This window comes from Schistocerca serialis, chromosome 8, assembly GCF_023864345.2.
Source record: "Schistocerca serialis cubense isolate TAMUIC-IGC-003099 chromosome 8, iqSchSeri2.2, whole genome shotgun sequence".
NCBI classification, from domain to species: domain Eukaryota; kingdom Metazoa; phylum Arthropoda; class Insecta; order Orthoptera; family Acrididae; genus Schistocerca; species Schistocerca serialis.
Window position 1 is genome coordinate 97,516,526 of NC_064645.1, and position 12,840 is coordinate 97,529,365.

Below are 12,840 nucleotides of genomic sequence, written 5' to 3' on the forward strand. Positions count from 1 at the left end.
AATGATGAGGACAACATAAAGGCCCAGTCCCCGGACAGGGAAAATCCACAACCCGGCCGGGAATCGATCTCGGGACCCCGTGATCCAGAGGTAGCAACGTTAGCCGCTAGCCCACGAGCTGCGGACTCGTTGGTAATGAGGGCTACTCCCTTTCTCTATCAGCAAGTACCCTCTTGGTTGTGCTAAACCAGCAGCACATCCTTAAGCATTTTGATTTTGATGCAAATCATGCTGCAGTGTATCCGTGTTATTTACTGGAGCGGACGAGAAGGAAGAGATGGACGGCATTGATCTGCTCTCTCAAGCATCCCCGACCGAGTGCAGTACCAGTGTGCAGAAGGTATATAATAAAATACATTGATACCGTATATGACTGTTATTTACCATATTACTGTACTATCAAAGTAGAAAGTAATAATAATAATGAGCGTATGGCATTGGTAGCCGGGAGACCCCTCGCGGGGCGGTTCGGCCGCCGCTCCACAAGTTCTTTAATGCCACTACGGCGACTTGCAAGTGAATGAGGATGAAATGATGATGAAAGACACACAACATCCAGTCATCTCGAGGCAGAGAAAATCTCTGACCCCGTGCGCGGGAAGCGAGAACGCTACCGCTAGACCACGAGCCGCGGACGAAGTAGAAAGTGAGTATTTTGTTGATGCAGAGTGACGTTAACTACACATTTTTACGCATGATTGACATTTGTGTGCTGTTATGTTAGTTACAAAGTCCTATTTTCTTCTTATGTAGGAACGTTATTTGCTATAAATGCTATAAATGAAAGCTTTATTTGTATAAGTGGTACTAAGGCAAAAAAATGGTTCAATCTGAGAGTAGCAATAGTGCATTTTTTGGTGTCTTTTGACGCTAAGTTCCATATTTACAACTACGTTCCTAAAATAATCGGCAAACAGCATTGAGGATGCATTACCATGCTGGAAATTGCAGATGTTTCGTGCAGTTGCCCAGTGGAGGGACAGACTAAGAATCACAGTCTCAGCATGATGGAGGCACTAGGGAGGAGGGTGGTGGCGGTGGTGGGAGGACCAATGCCAGCACACGACAACATGTTGGCAGGAGAAAGAGCTCCAGTGGGGGAGGAGAGGCATCAGTTGTGGGTCATAAGTTGCCGTCTTCATTATGATAGTTTTTTTTTTTATTTTGTAATTTTTACGGGCTTCTGGGCCATGCCCATTCAGCCTTCTCAATACTAATGTCAATTACGACGATACCAAAGTAAGGACAACACAACATGCAGTCCGAAAACGGATAAAATCTCCGACCTAGCAGGAACTGAACCTGAGACCCCTCAATTAGCAATTCGCCTCGCTAACCACGTAGCTACCGAGGTGGACACGACAGTTGCCACTTCACACCGAAAGTAATCGAGTTCCTGTGTAAACATGAACGCAAGTAGGCTACTCGACAGCTACTATGGCCATAAATTATAGTAACTGTCATGATAGTTATAGATCACCTCCTAAATGAACAAAAGAAGGACCTAAATGAAAGCTTTATTTGTATAAGTGGTACTAAGGCAAAAAAATGGTTCAAATGGCTCTGAGCACTATGGGACTCAACTTCTGAGGTCATTAGTCCCCTAGAACTTAGAACTAGTTAAACCTAACTAACCTAAGGACATCACACACATCCATGCCCGAGGCAGGATTCGAACCTGCGACCGTAGCGGTCTCGCAGATACTAAGGCAACTGGTCAGTTTGGTTCCATAAGAGAACAATGCTCCCCACTTAGTTTGTACTGGAGCTGCACCCCCACTCATAGGGACAAACGAACATAAAAATAAAATAAGAGAAACCAGTATTCGCACAGAAAGATTTAAGTATATTTAAGCGTTTGTTTTTCCTGCGCGCCGTTCGGGAGTGGAACTGTAGAGAAATAGTGTGAAGGTGGTCCTATGAACCCTATGAAACCCCTGTTTTAAGGGTGAATTACATCTGACCTCTAACAGCGGCCACAGTATACTGTATGTATCGAGTTTGTGGTTACACAGTTCGGAGAACGTCAGGTTTTGCTGAGGCGCCTTTGATTTGCATTTTGTGTGCCGTAAGTCATTACTACGAGTCACCTTTCGTCCTGAGCAAAAGAGTCATGCATGGCTTCAGTGTGTTATCATTGGCAAATAAGGGTTGAGTCGTCTCGTCTGCTCAGCAATAGAATCACGGAACAATGGAATCTGTGCGTTGCTGATCTGGCCACTGTTAAGCTATAAGAAGTCAGTAATCTCAACGACAATCAAAGTGAAACACTGACAACGAATAACGTGGGTTGTTCTTCACGTGGCTATAGTCAGTGTAGCATAATATTCTGTGAAATTAATTCACAACGAAGATTGAGTTTGATAAAGGTTACAGTTTCTATGATTCTACCGGTCGTGGGGCCTTCAACGCTCTCGACAACAATAACAGCGATAATCACGAAGCATTAGCTATTTTAAAGCTCGCGTTCCACACGCCGAGCGGCTAAATGAAGCAGCAACATACGCCTACAGAGGGAACATCAAGATGGTATATTGTGCAGCACAGTGAGACACGGCGTTCTGCATGAGTAATAACAACAGTTCGCAGTTTCCCAAACACTTAACATAGGTTTTTCTAATAATTTTGCTCTGAAACGACATTCAACAAAAATACTGTAAAACAGTTTTCTGAATATTCTGGCCCTTTTTTTAGTTTGCCTTTGTGTTTCACTGTACACAGATTTCATTGGTAGTATACAACGGGTCAAGCAGTCCTCACTCAAGGCGGGAAAGCGAACTTGGACGAGAAGCGAATTTCACAACGAGCAGCATATCGACCGTGGCAAGTAGAATCTGATGCCGCAGATTTTTGCTTCATGGAGAGAAATGTGACTGATGAGATGCATAAGGGCTTTCTGCCTAACAAATGCAATTTAGGAGCCACCATATTTGTAATTTTGGCCCTTATTGCTGGTGTTTCTACATTATTGCTTAAATACTCTGAATATGATCTGATGTAATGCTATCATATTGATGATCTCTAGAAAAAAGAGCCGCTTGTGGTACGGTTCTTTGTAATAAAATATAGGTAGCGAAGTATTGTTGGTTAAAAATATTCGTGTTTGGTGTTTTTCGTATCGTTACTTGGTGGATCCCGCTTCAAGACACCAGCGCAATAGAAGTTTGTCAAAATCGCGCCTTCTTTGTATAATTTATTGTAATTCAATGTCAGTTAACGACACTCGATAGATAAGGCTTTGAAAACATCGTAAAATCAAATAAATGGATATACATTACGTCTTTGAAAAATAGTGTTACACATATGGGCACAAGGTGAGAACGAAGCGGTTTATGGCTAGGATCTCCTTTCAGCGAGTAATTTTTTAGTCGTTTGTGTATTTTCTTTCGGCATCTGTGACTTCCTTCTACATTTAATAGAAGCATATTCTGGAATATTCGATGTTTTATATAAGTGTATAAATTATATGTAAGTTCGGGGCTGTATTTGTTCCAGTTTGGAACGTCGTACGGAACATCGACCATTTAATTGCAAAAATTTCTGTCTGCGTCACTGGCTGACTACCTCACAATCCAGTACAGTGTGTCCTACAGGCGCTACGACATGACCGTCATCTTGATAAAGGAGCAAATATTCGCTTTAATATACACTGTGAAAGAGAGGTAGTGTTAGTTCAGTGCGGATATTATCAATTAGAACAATAAACAATGCGAATCCGAGACGCTTTCTTGCGCATGTGAAAAAGTAAAATGCGTCAGGCTGGAGTTAATACTCCAAAGGAATATCAAAGCAGTTCTCTAAATACGCGTTACAATTCTTTGTTAATTCCACCGACATGTCCACAATATTCTCCGCTATTTTCTCCGCTTATCTTCAACGTTCACTAATGGAAGTGACGTAACTATTTCAAAGGCATCCATTATTGTTAAACAATCTTTGTTGTTTGCACGGCATATACAATCGAAAATTGCAGCTGGAGGGGCAGTGCTAGCAAATTACGGTGAGGAGAACGGTCTGTGTGAAACACCAACTCGTAACTGAGTGTGCAACAACTACATTCGAAACCCCGTTACAATGTGTGCATTGTATAATGCCGATTACCATTACTATAAATAGAGTTTAGCAAGGGACCTTTTCTACTTTCCAACAAAAACTTTCGTCGGAGCAGCGCACTTCGCAAAAAACAACATTGCTGATAATTTCCTGTAGTATTTTGAGATACACTGCCGGTCGGAAGTTTTAGATCCCTAACGAACAAAGCTGTATACTTTGTTTCAGTGTTCAAACACAGCATACTAACTAAATTCACCAACAAAATAAATATTTTCTCTCTCCGTGATCTCTTCAAAGTACCAACACTGTGCCCTCAGTACAATTACACAAACTCTTGTCATTCTGGAGATAAGATTTTGTAGTGTTTTTGCAGATACTGTAGTCCAACACTTCTGTAAATTATTCCAAAGACCTTCAACATTACGTAACCTCATTTATCTATTCTCTCTGTCAAGTCCATCCCGTAAGACTTTAATGGAATTGAAAGCAGGAGACTAACTTGCCATATCATATTCTTCTGTTCCCCATATTTTTCTTTTCTATTGACAGACCCTCTGCACAATTTAGATGCATGTCTCGGATCGTTGTCCTGATCCAGAACAAATCCGCGAAATGCAAGTCTCTTGCCAGATGGAACTGCATCATTGATAAGTATCCTTGTACTATTACTCCTTCTCTCATTTTTTATTAATTCTCATTAGACCATTGACTTTATCAACCATAAAACATCCACACACCATGGCCGACCAGCCGCCGTTGCCGCCAAACATTACTCCTCATACGTTCTCCACGAAGTCGACGATGGCTTCGAAAATACTTCATATTTAGATTCGTCCGTGAAAACCACTGCTTTCGCTGTGCCCGTTGTAATAGTTCCACCTTATTTCGTTCACATAATAACCGTTTTATGGCCGCTATACACCACTTTAAAACTTGTTCACGGAGAAGGCGTTGCACTGTTGGGACAGCGATTGGAGTTGCTCGCATAGTATTTAATTTCTCGAGAATTTAACTCTTTCAAGTCTGGTGGTACAATTTGTGTACCACCTTATGTTGCACCGAGGCTGTACGGTGGTACATTATTTGTACCACCAATTTGGATGCGTAGAACAGCGCATTCTCGTGGTAGATTACTTGAACTACTAGCAGAGCATATTCTCTGTAGTTCTTAGATGTATGCACCAGATGGCAGTTGTTACTGGGTTCTTGTAGCAGCACCAGTACTTCATATTTCAACTCAGGTGCGCTCAAGTACACTGAGGAGACATTGTTTGTGCAACATTGTTATTTGTTACCTGCTAACGGAAGTTTCCAACAAAATTTCTATTGGAATATGTAAGTATATTTGTTTATTGTAGTTTTTGTGTTGTTCAAACTATTTCTATGAGAAATTATTAAAATGTAGCTAATTATTCATCGGTTCAAAATACTTACCACTGTACAACAACACTCAGTCTACTTCAGATGTAGGTAAATCTTATTCTTTACTTTTCAGTAATAATGAGGAGTCAGAGAAAGCTGACTGAGTCTGAAATTTTGAAAGCCCTCGAAGAGGATATTCCATCCGACATATCATTTGATAGTGGGGACAGTGATGACACCAATGACAATTCTTATTGTCTGGAACCAACTACATCCAAAACTATATTTGTTTGATTCTGATACGACAAGTGATTCTGAGGATGAGTGCCCAGCTACCGTTTCAGTGATTAGGTCACTAGAGACTGAGCTAAGTCAAACCGTCACAGTGCATCAGACTCCGTCTGAGATTGCTGATCATCAGTCGAAGACTGAACATAAGTGGAGCAACACTGCACGCCCTGCTGATACCCCTGCATTTACTTCCCAGTGTGGTCCCAGTGTTTTTGTTGTGGAGTTGGGCAGGGCACACCATCACCATATCAGTTATTTAGAATTGTGCTTTCAGATGATGTTATGGATTTATTTTTGTTTCAGACGAACTTATGGGCGCAACAGTCGTCTCTGACAACTGGTAAACCTTATGTGCCAGGATCCATGGAAGAATTAGAAACTTTCTTAGGGATAAATATCTTGATGGGCATAAAACCACTTCCTAGCTACAGAGACTACTGGAGTTCAGGTGCTGATCTCCATGATAGTTACGTGAGTCAGCTGATGTCAAAGAGGCGTTTCGAATGGTTTCTCGCCAACTTACATTTGAATGACAATAGTAAAATGCCACAACGAGGGGGCACCAACTATGATAAACTTTATAAGTTGCGTCCTTTCCTAGAAAGAATTTCACATAACTTTCAGAAAGCACTTAATCCAAATGAATGTATGGCAGTGGACGAATCTATGATTAAATTTAAAGGAAGATCTTCTATAAAACAGTACTTGCCAAAGAAACCTATCAAGAGAGGCTACAAGGAGTGGGTATTAGCAGACAAATCTGGCTATGCATGGAAATTGGACATTTACATAGGAAAGAAAGATAATGCTGTGGAAAAGAAATTGGGAGAAAGAGTTGTGAAAGACCTCACTGAAAATATTAAAGGTAAGGATCACAGAGTTTACTTTGATAATTATTTCAGTAGCCCAGATCTCCTAAGAGATTTGAAAGAAAACAAAGTACATGCTTGTGGTACGGTGAATCCAAGTAGAAAATCTTTACCCAAGCTGAAAAGTGACAAGGAAATGAAAAGGGGTGACTATGATTGGGCTACTAGCAATACAGGCCTTAGTGTGATGAAGTGGAAAGATAAGAGATCCATCCATCTGCTTTCAAATTTCCAAGATCCAATTCAAACAACAGAGTTTACAAGAAAGGAAAAAGATGGAAATGAAATAAAAGTTTCTTGCCCCATTGCTCTCTCCGATTACAATGCCAACATGAATTGTGTAGATAAATTTGACCAGCTGAAGGGTGTATATGAAACTGACAGAAAGAGCAGAAAGTTGTGGCACAGAATATTTTGGTACTTTATTGATTCCACCGTGGTGAATGCTTTCATCATCCATAAAGAAATGAAGTTGCCTAAGATGACTCTGAAGGACTTCATAAGAGAAATCGCAAGGGATTTAGTGGCATCTGCCCTGGTAGCTTCAAGAGGTAAAAAGCGAAGTCTGAGAAGCCATCTCCAGTTCAACAAGAAGAAATCCAATGTTCCGAAATCTGTGCGTCTTGAAAGTTCATCTCATCAGCCAGAAATATCTACAAGGAGGAGATGTGCAGCATGCAGTTCCAAGAAACAACAAATTCGCACCGACTGGATGTGTAGTGTGTGTAAGGTTCCTCTATGCTTAGGGAAAAGGAAGACATGCTTCCAAGACTATCATGCATCTTGATGCACGGTGGTACAAAAATTGAACACCTCCCTTGTGACCAACAATGACTATAAAATTGAATTTTCATGTACAATGGTAATAATTATGTTCATTCTATTATAAATATGTTGCTTGTATGAATTTTTGACAATAAAAGTAAGTCGTGTACTTTACTTGAACCGCTACAACGTATATACCACTGTAGATGGGGCTATGCCAACTTTTGTTGCTGTTGTCTTTCTGGAGTAGCGTTCCTGATGCAGGGCTAAAATTACAGTACGTTTTTCAATTCCAGTCTTCTGATTCTGTCCCATTAGGAGATATTACGTTATGAACCTCACTAGGTACACAAGCACACTGCCAGATTCACCCAGTGTACTGTACACTAACGCGAACTGAAGGAATGAGGCCTGTTAGAACGGAACCAGCTTAGGTTAAGGTACGTCAGTGTTGTAGCGGTTGCTCATCAGTGCCCCTGTAGGTGAACAACCAGTCAAATACACAGTACAGACGCTTCCGAGTTTACATGATTATAATTGTTTTATTATCGGAATTGGGGATGTGATAAAGTATTTAGAATGAATTCTCTGTTTTAATTAAAAATCCATAGTTGTGATAGGTAATCGAAAACTTTGGTCCGGTAGCGTATATAATGACGGATCCAAAACCACAGCTAATGGCGGGGGTTGTTGCGTGTTTGTGTGGCCAAGCACATGTTGCAAAGAATCTGATTGCACTTCCCAGGGAGACTTTCCATAGAAGCGCCAACGAACTATGCGTGAAGCTTTAAATTAATTGCGGAAACTCACAATACAAACATTGCGCTTTTACTGTACTGCAGAAGGTTGTTCCAAGACATTCAGACGTGAGCTCTTCTCAGGAAAACTAATCTAATGGTAGCAGACACTAAGAATGCTACAAAAAAAAGTCTGTACTCTCGCGTAGAACTTAACGTTTATGTGGATCAAGGGACACGCTAACATTATATTTAATGAAGTTGTGGATGAGTTAGTGGGGATATCTGGTAAAAATGGCTCTTTAAAGTATGCCATCTCACCGAATGATTGCATTATGCAGAAGAGGAAGACTAGAGTGGGCACTCGAATATCGGTCATCAAGGAGCAGTAAATGGAAATATTATGGACAAACATAGCCAAACATGCCCTTTAAGCCCTAGTTCCTGGTTCCACAGAGTCAAAGCAAATAAAGTTTTTATGTTCCATAATTGGCATTACATTTAGTCATGAGTGATTCCTCAGCCATCTACATCGAATACACGTTCGACATGATTTTCATCGTAAATGTACTCTGATCTTTATTCATCTTTGAAATATATGTATCTCTGATTGGAGACGAAAATGAAGCTGTAAACATTACACGTCAGTTAATGCACGGTGCATAATATGGTGCCGACACCTGGGAACCTGTGACTAGGATACAATGGCAGTGGAGTGGGAGTCGAGCTGCCAGACGAAAATCGACGTCCACTTGCTTCACGCCCTCGAGTCGAGGTAAGAACGGAGACAGCATACGGCAGAATGATCAGTAGTCGCATAGCCTCGGCCCAGCAATTGAGTTGTACGCTTTACTATTCTAGCAAACATATACTAAGTAAACTCTGCAAGTATTGTGAGGTTCACTCACAGGCTGGATAGTAACAATTTAAACAAAGTCGTGTAATGATAAAATATTTAACCGCAGGCAGCGCTTTCTATTATTTGTTTATATTGCTATAATCTTTGAATTTTCCAGCGTAGCACCAATTCGCGATAGCGCAATCTATGGACAGTTTCTTGTACTACATTCTCTGAGTCTTCGCATGTGACATCAGATCAAGTATGACGTGGAGACGGATACAGAAATACGTTTGTGCAATTTCAATAAGAAACGAATCATTGAAAGAAAGCTAGTAACGCTGTTCGGGTCTAGTGAAGCGGGGAATACAACCCGTCGGCTTTGACCAATGACGTCATACGTTAGTCATAGATAGTAATAAAACAGTTCTGTGTACCGGACATGGAGGTATAAGGAGGGGAGATGGCACTATGGCCGTCTGCTGTACGTCTGTTTGAAGCCGGTGGGCCGCCATGTTTGATTGGTCAAAACAGTGACAGAGCTCTTGTTAGAATTGCGTGTTCTTCATATTTAACGTTATGTCTGCGAAATAATTTCAGATGATGAGTGTTACAATGTTTACATGCATAACACAACGTCAGAATAGTTTTTTCAGGTGTTTTCGTTTTGTTTTTAATGCGTTTTTGCCCCAGCAATACAACTGATTTGGTCTCGTTAACTTAAGTGTTTCTTTTGGATACGAACTTCGAATGATGAAAAATAACAGTGTACAAAGCTCTTTTCAAACTCAAATCACCTTTTACTGTATTTGTGTCGATGTAAACTGAAAGCAGAACCCGAAAGCTATGCTAGTTTACATACCGGATGATATTTCTTACTCGTTTACACACTTATACAAAATTTCATTTGTAAATACAAACATCGTTTGTGATTTGTCAAGAAAAATAAGCATATGAACCCACAGAACCCTACGAGCTTCACTGATCGGAAATCTGAAATAAAATAAGAAGAAAACAGTTTCACAAAACGTAAACAAGGCCGCGCATCTCACGAATATAAACGACAATGTATTACGAACGGGGCCACTTACGCATGGAACGTGATTCCTTTTAACTTGGTAGCACTATTCCAACTGTTAGTACACCCGTAAACAACGCAAACCGGCATTTTAAAATGAAAAAAACCTTCAGCAGCTCTAGACAGTAGCACAATCGGAAACGAGTCTTCTGACCAAACTGCAATGGCGGAGCTCGGTTTCTGTCGGCTTCAAGTTTGTGACGTCATGGCATCTCCCCTCCTTATACCTCCATGGTACCGGATAAGCGCTTTCATTGTACATTAAAATAATTGAATGTGAATCTAAAAGCGATAGCTTGGAATTCCTTAAATTACTCATCGTGTGATTTAATTAAATTAATTGGTTGTTTCTCATTCAAACGGTACTTAATTTTATTCGTAATGATATTGAGGTAATTTGGAGTATTACTTTGTTATTGTAGAACAATTTGGGTCTAGTGCAGCAGGGGATACAACCCGTCGGTTTTGAACAATGACGTCACAAGTCGCCAGAGACCATGTATTACAAAGATGAAAGAGCTGAGGAGAATGTTGAGAAACAAAGGAATGCGAGAGAGATAAACATTGATCTTGTCAAAAGCCGAGAAGCGATTCTTCTTAGTGTTGTAGCTCCCTTCAGTAGCTAATAAGTGTTTTTTGGCTTTAAAAAAAAATCTCACGAGATAGAATAAACTGATCCTACTTTATTAAGCAATAGTGTTTCTTGCCTTTTTTTAAAAAAAATCTCACTAGATAGAATAAACTGATCCTACTTTATTAAGCAATATCTTGTCAGAAGCCGAGAAGCGATTCTTCGTAGTGTTGTAGCTGCCTTCAGTAGCTGATAAGTGCTTTTTGGCTTTTTTAAAAAAAATCTCACGAGATAGAATAAACTGATCCTACTTTATTAAGCAATCAGTAAAAAAACGAAATTGAAACATAACAGCAAAAGCTGGTATGTTTTAGTTTAGTTTTTTTATTGATTGCTTAATAAAGTAGGATCAGTTTATTCTATCTCGTGAGATTTTTTTTTAAAAAAGCCAAAAAACACAATCCACATTACCTCAATATCATTACGAAAAATATTAAGTACCAGCCGAATAAAAAACAAACAATTAAGTTAATTAAATCACACGTTTAATGATGTACCGAATATCAAACGATCGCTTTTAGATTAACATTCAATTATTTTAATGATAGTGCTTATTAGAACACAGAACTGCTTTATTATCTATGCCTCGAAGTGAAGACATTACGGTCTATGACTAAGGAATGACGTCATTGTTCAAAGCCGACGGGTTGTATCCCCTGCTGCACTAGACCCAACAATTTTTAGTGTCTTATTTTCGTTTATAGGAATGGATTTGTGTGTTGCAATGAATCTTGACGATTTAAGACAAGCTATGGGCAAAGACATGTTGACCACAATTTGTTTCTTGCAAATGTGTGGTCTTATTGCTGAATACGTCCGATGTCGTGAGTGCGGCGAACATAAGCGCCTCACCAGTGTATCAAGTCGCCGTACTCCCGGCTTATTTGTATGGAGGTGCAGCAGAGACCGGTTTTGGCGATCTATCAGGAGGGGAACGTGGTTCGAGAAATCTAAGCTCGCATTGAGAGACATAATGAGAATCACTTACTGTTGGTGTTTAAGATATCCTGTGTGGCTCTGTGTGCATGAATGTCGGGTGAGTAAGCGTACGGTAGTGGACTGGTACTCGTTTTGTAGGGAAGTTTGTGGGAAATAGATGAAATATAGGGGGCCGTTGGGGGGGGGGGGGGCGGTTTGTATGGTCGAAATTGACGAGTCGCATTTTGGGAAAAGGAAGTACAACAGGGGGGAACCTCCGGTGGGATTATGGGTGTGGGGGGCAGTAGTTTCAGGTCAGCATTGAATTTAGATCACTATCCGCAGGCGCCTGCAGTAACAGTATAGAGGGTTACTGGTCAGCGGTGAAATCTCTTTAAGGGAAAGGGAAACGTCAGATTTCGACACTTCAAAACCACCTAGACCAGTATTCGTGGAGACAAAGCATTCCGCGGACATATTGCCCGTTTAAATATTTTATTAAACGTGTTGGCAAAATGTACCTTTGCTAGTAATATATTTAATTCATTTATTTCCATTGTATTTTGCGGAGAAATACTAAGATACAAACACGTGATATCGTTAACGTGAAAATACTACTGGTCCTTATATATGTGAGGTACAGTTTTTCTCTCTTGCATTCCTTTGCTTCTGAACATTCTTCTCAGCTCTTTCATCTTTGTAATACATGCTGTCTGGCCAATTCTGACGCGATTGGTCAAAGCCGACAGGTTGTATCTCCTGCTAAACTAGACCCCGCTGTTCAGTACGGCAACTGATGAGGGAGGTAAAAACAAAGATACAGATTATAAGTACTTTCAAACGCGACTCAAAGAGGTGTTAGACGGTTCGAGAACCCGAGATGACACAATTCAGGATCTGCTTTCCAACACGCTGACATAAAGAACTGCGAAGAATATATCGACATTGCTAACAGGGCAGTTTTGAAAGGAACATTAACGAAAGCAGATACTGGATCCTAATCGGTTGCAAACGTGACACTTACTCCATCTCCAGCCGCGACATCAGCAGCTGTAGCTGTGACACACACCGTTAAACTCCCAGCCATCAGCTTAGAGCTACTTTCAGGAGAAATATTTAATCATTTCTCAACGTGCACAGCTTAGGGCCATCGGGCCATGTCATGCATCTGACCAAAGTTTCACATATGAAGTACATTTTTACGTCATATTTGCCTAAGAAATAGAAGTTTTAATATGATAAATAGTATCCAAATGGTTATAGTATCAATACAAATGATGTGAGTAATACTATGAGCT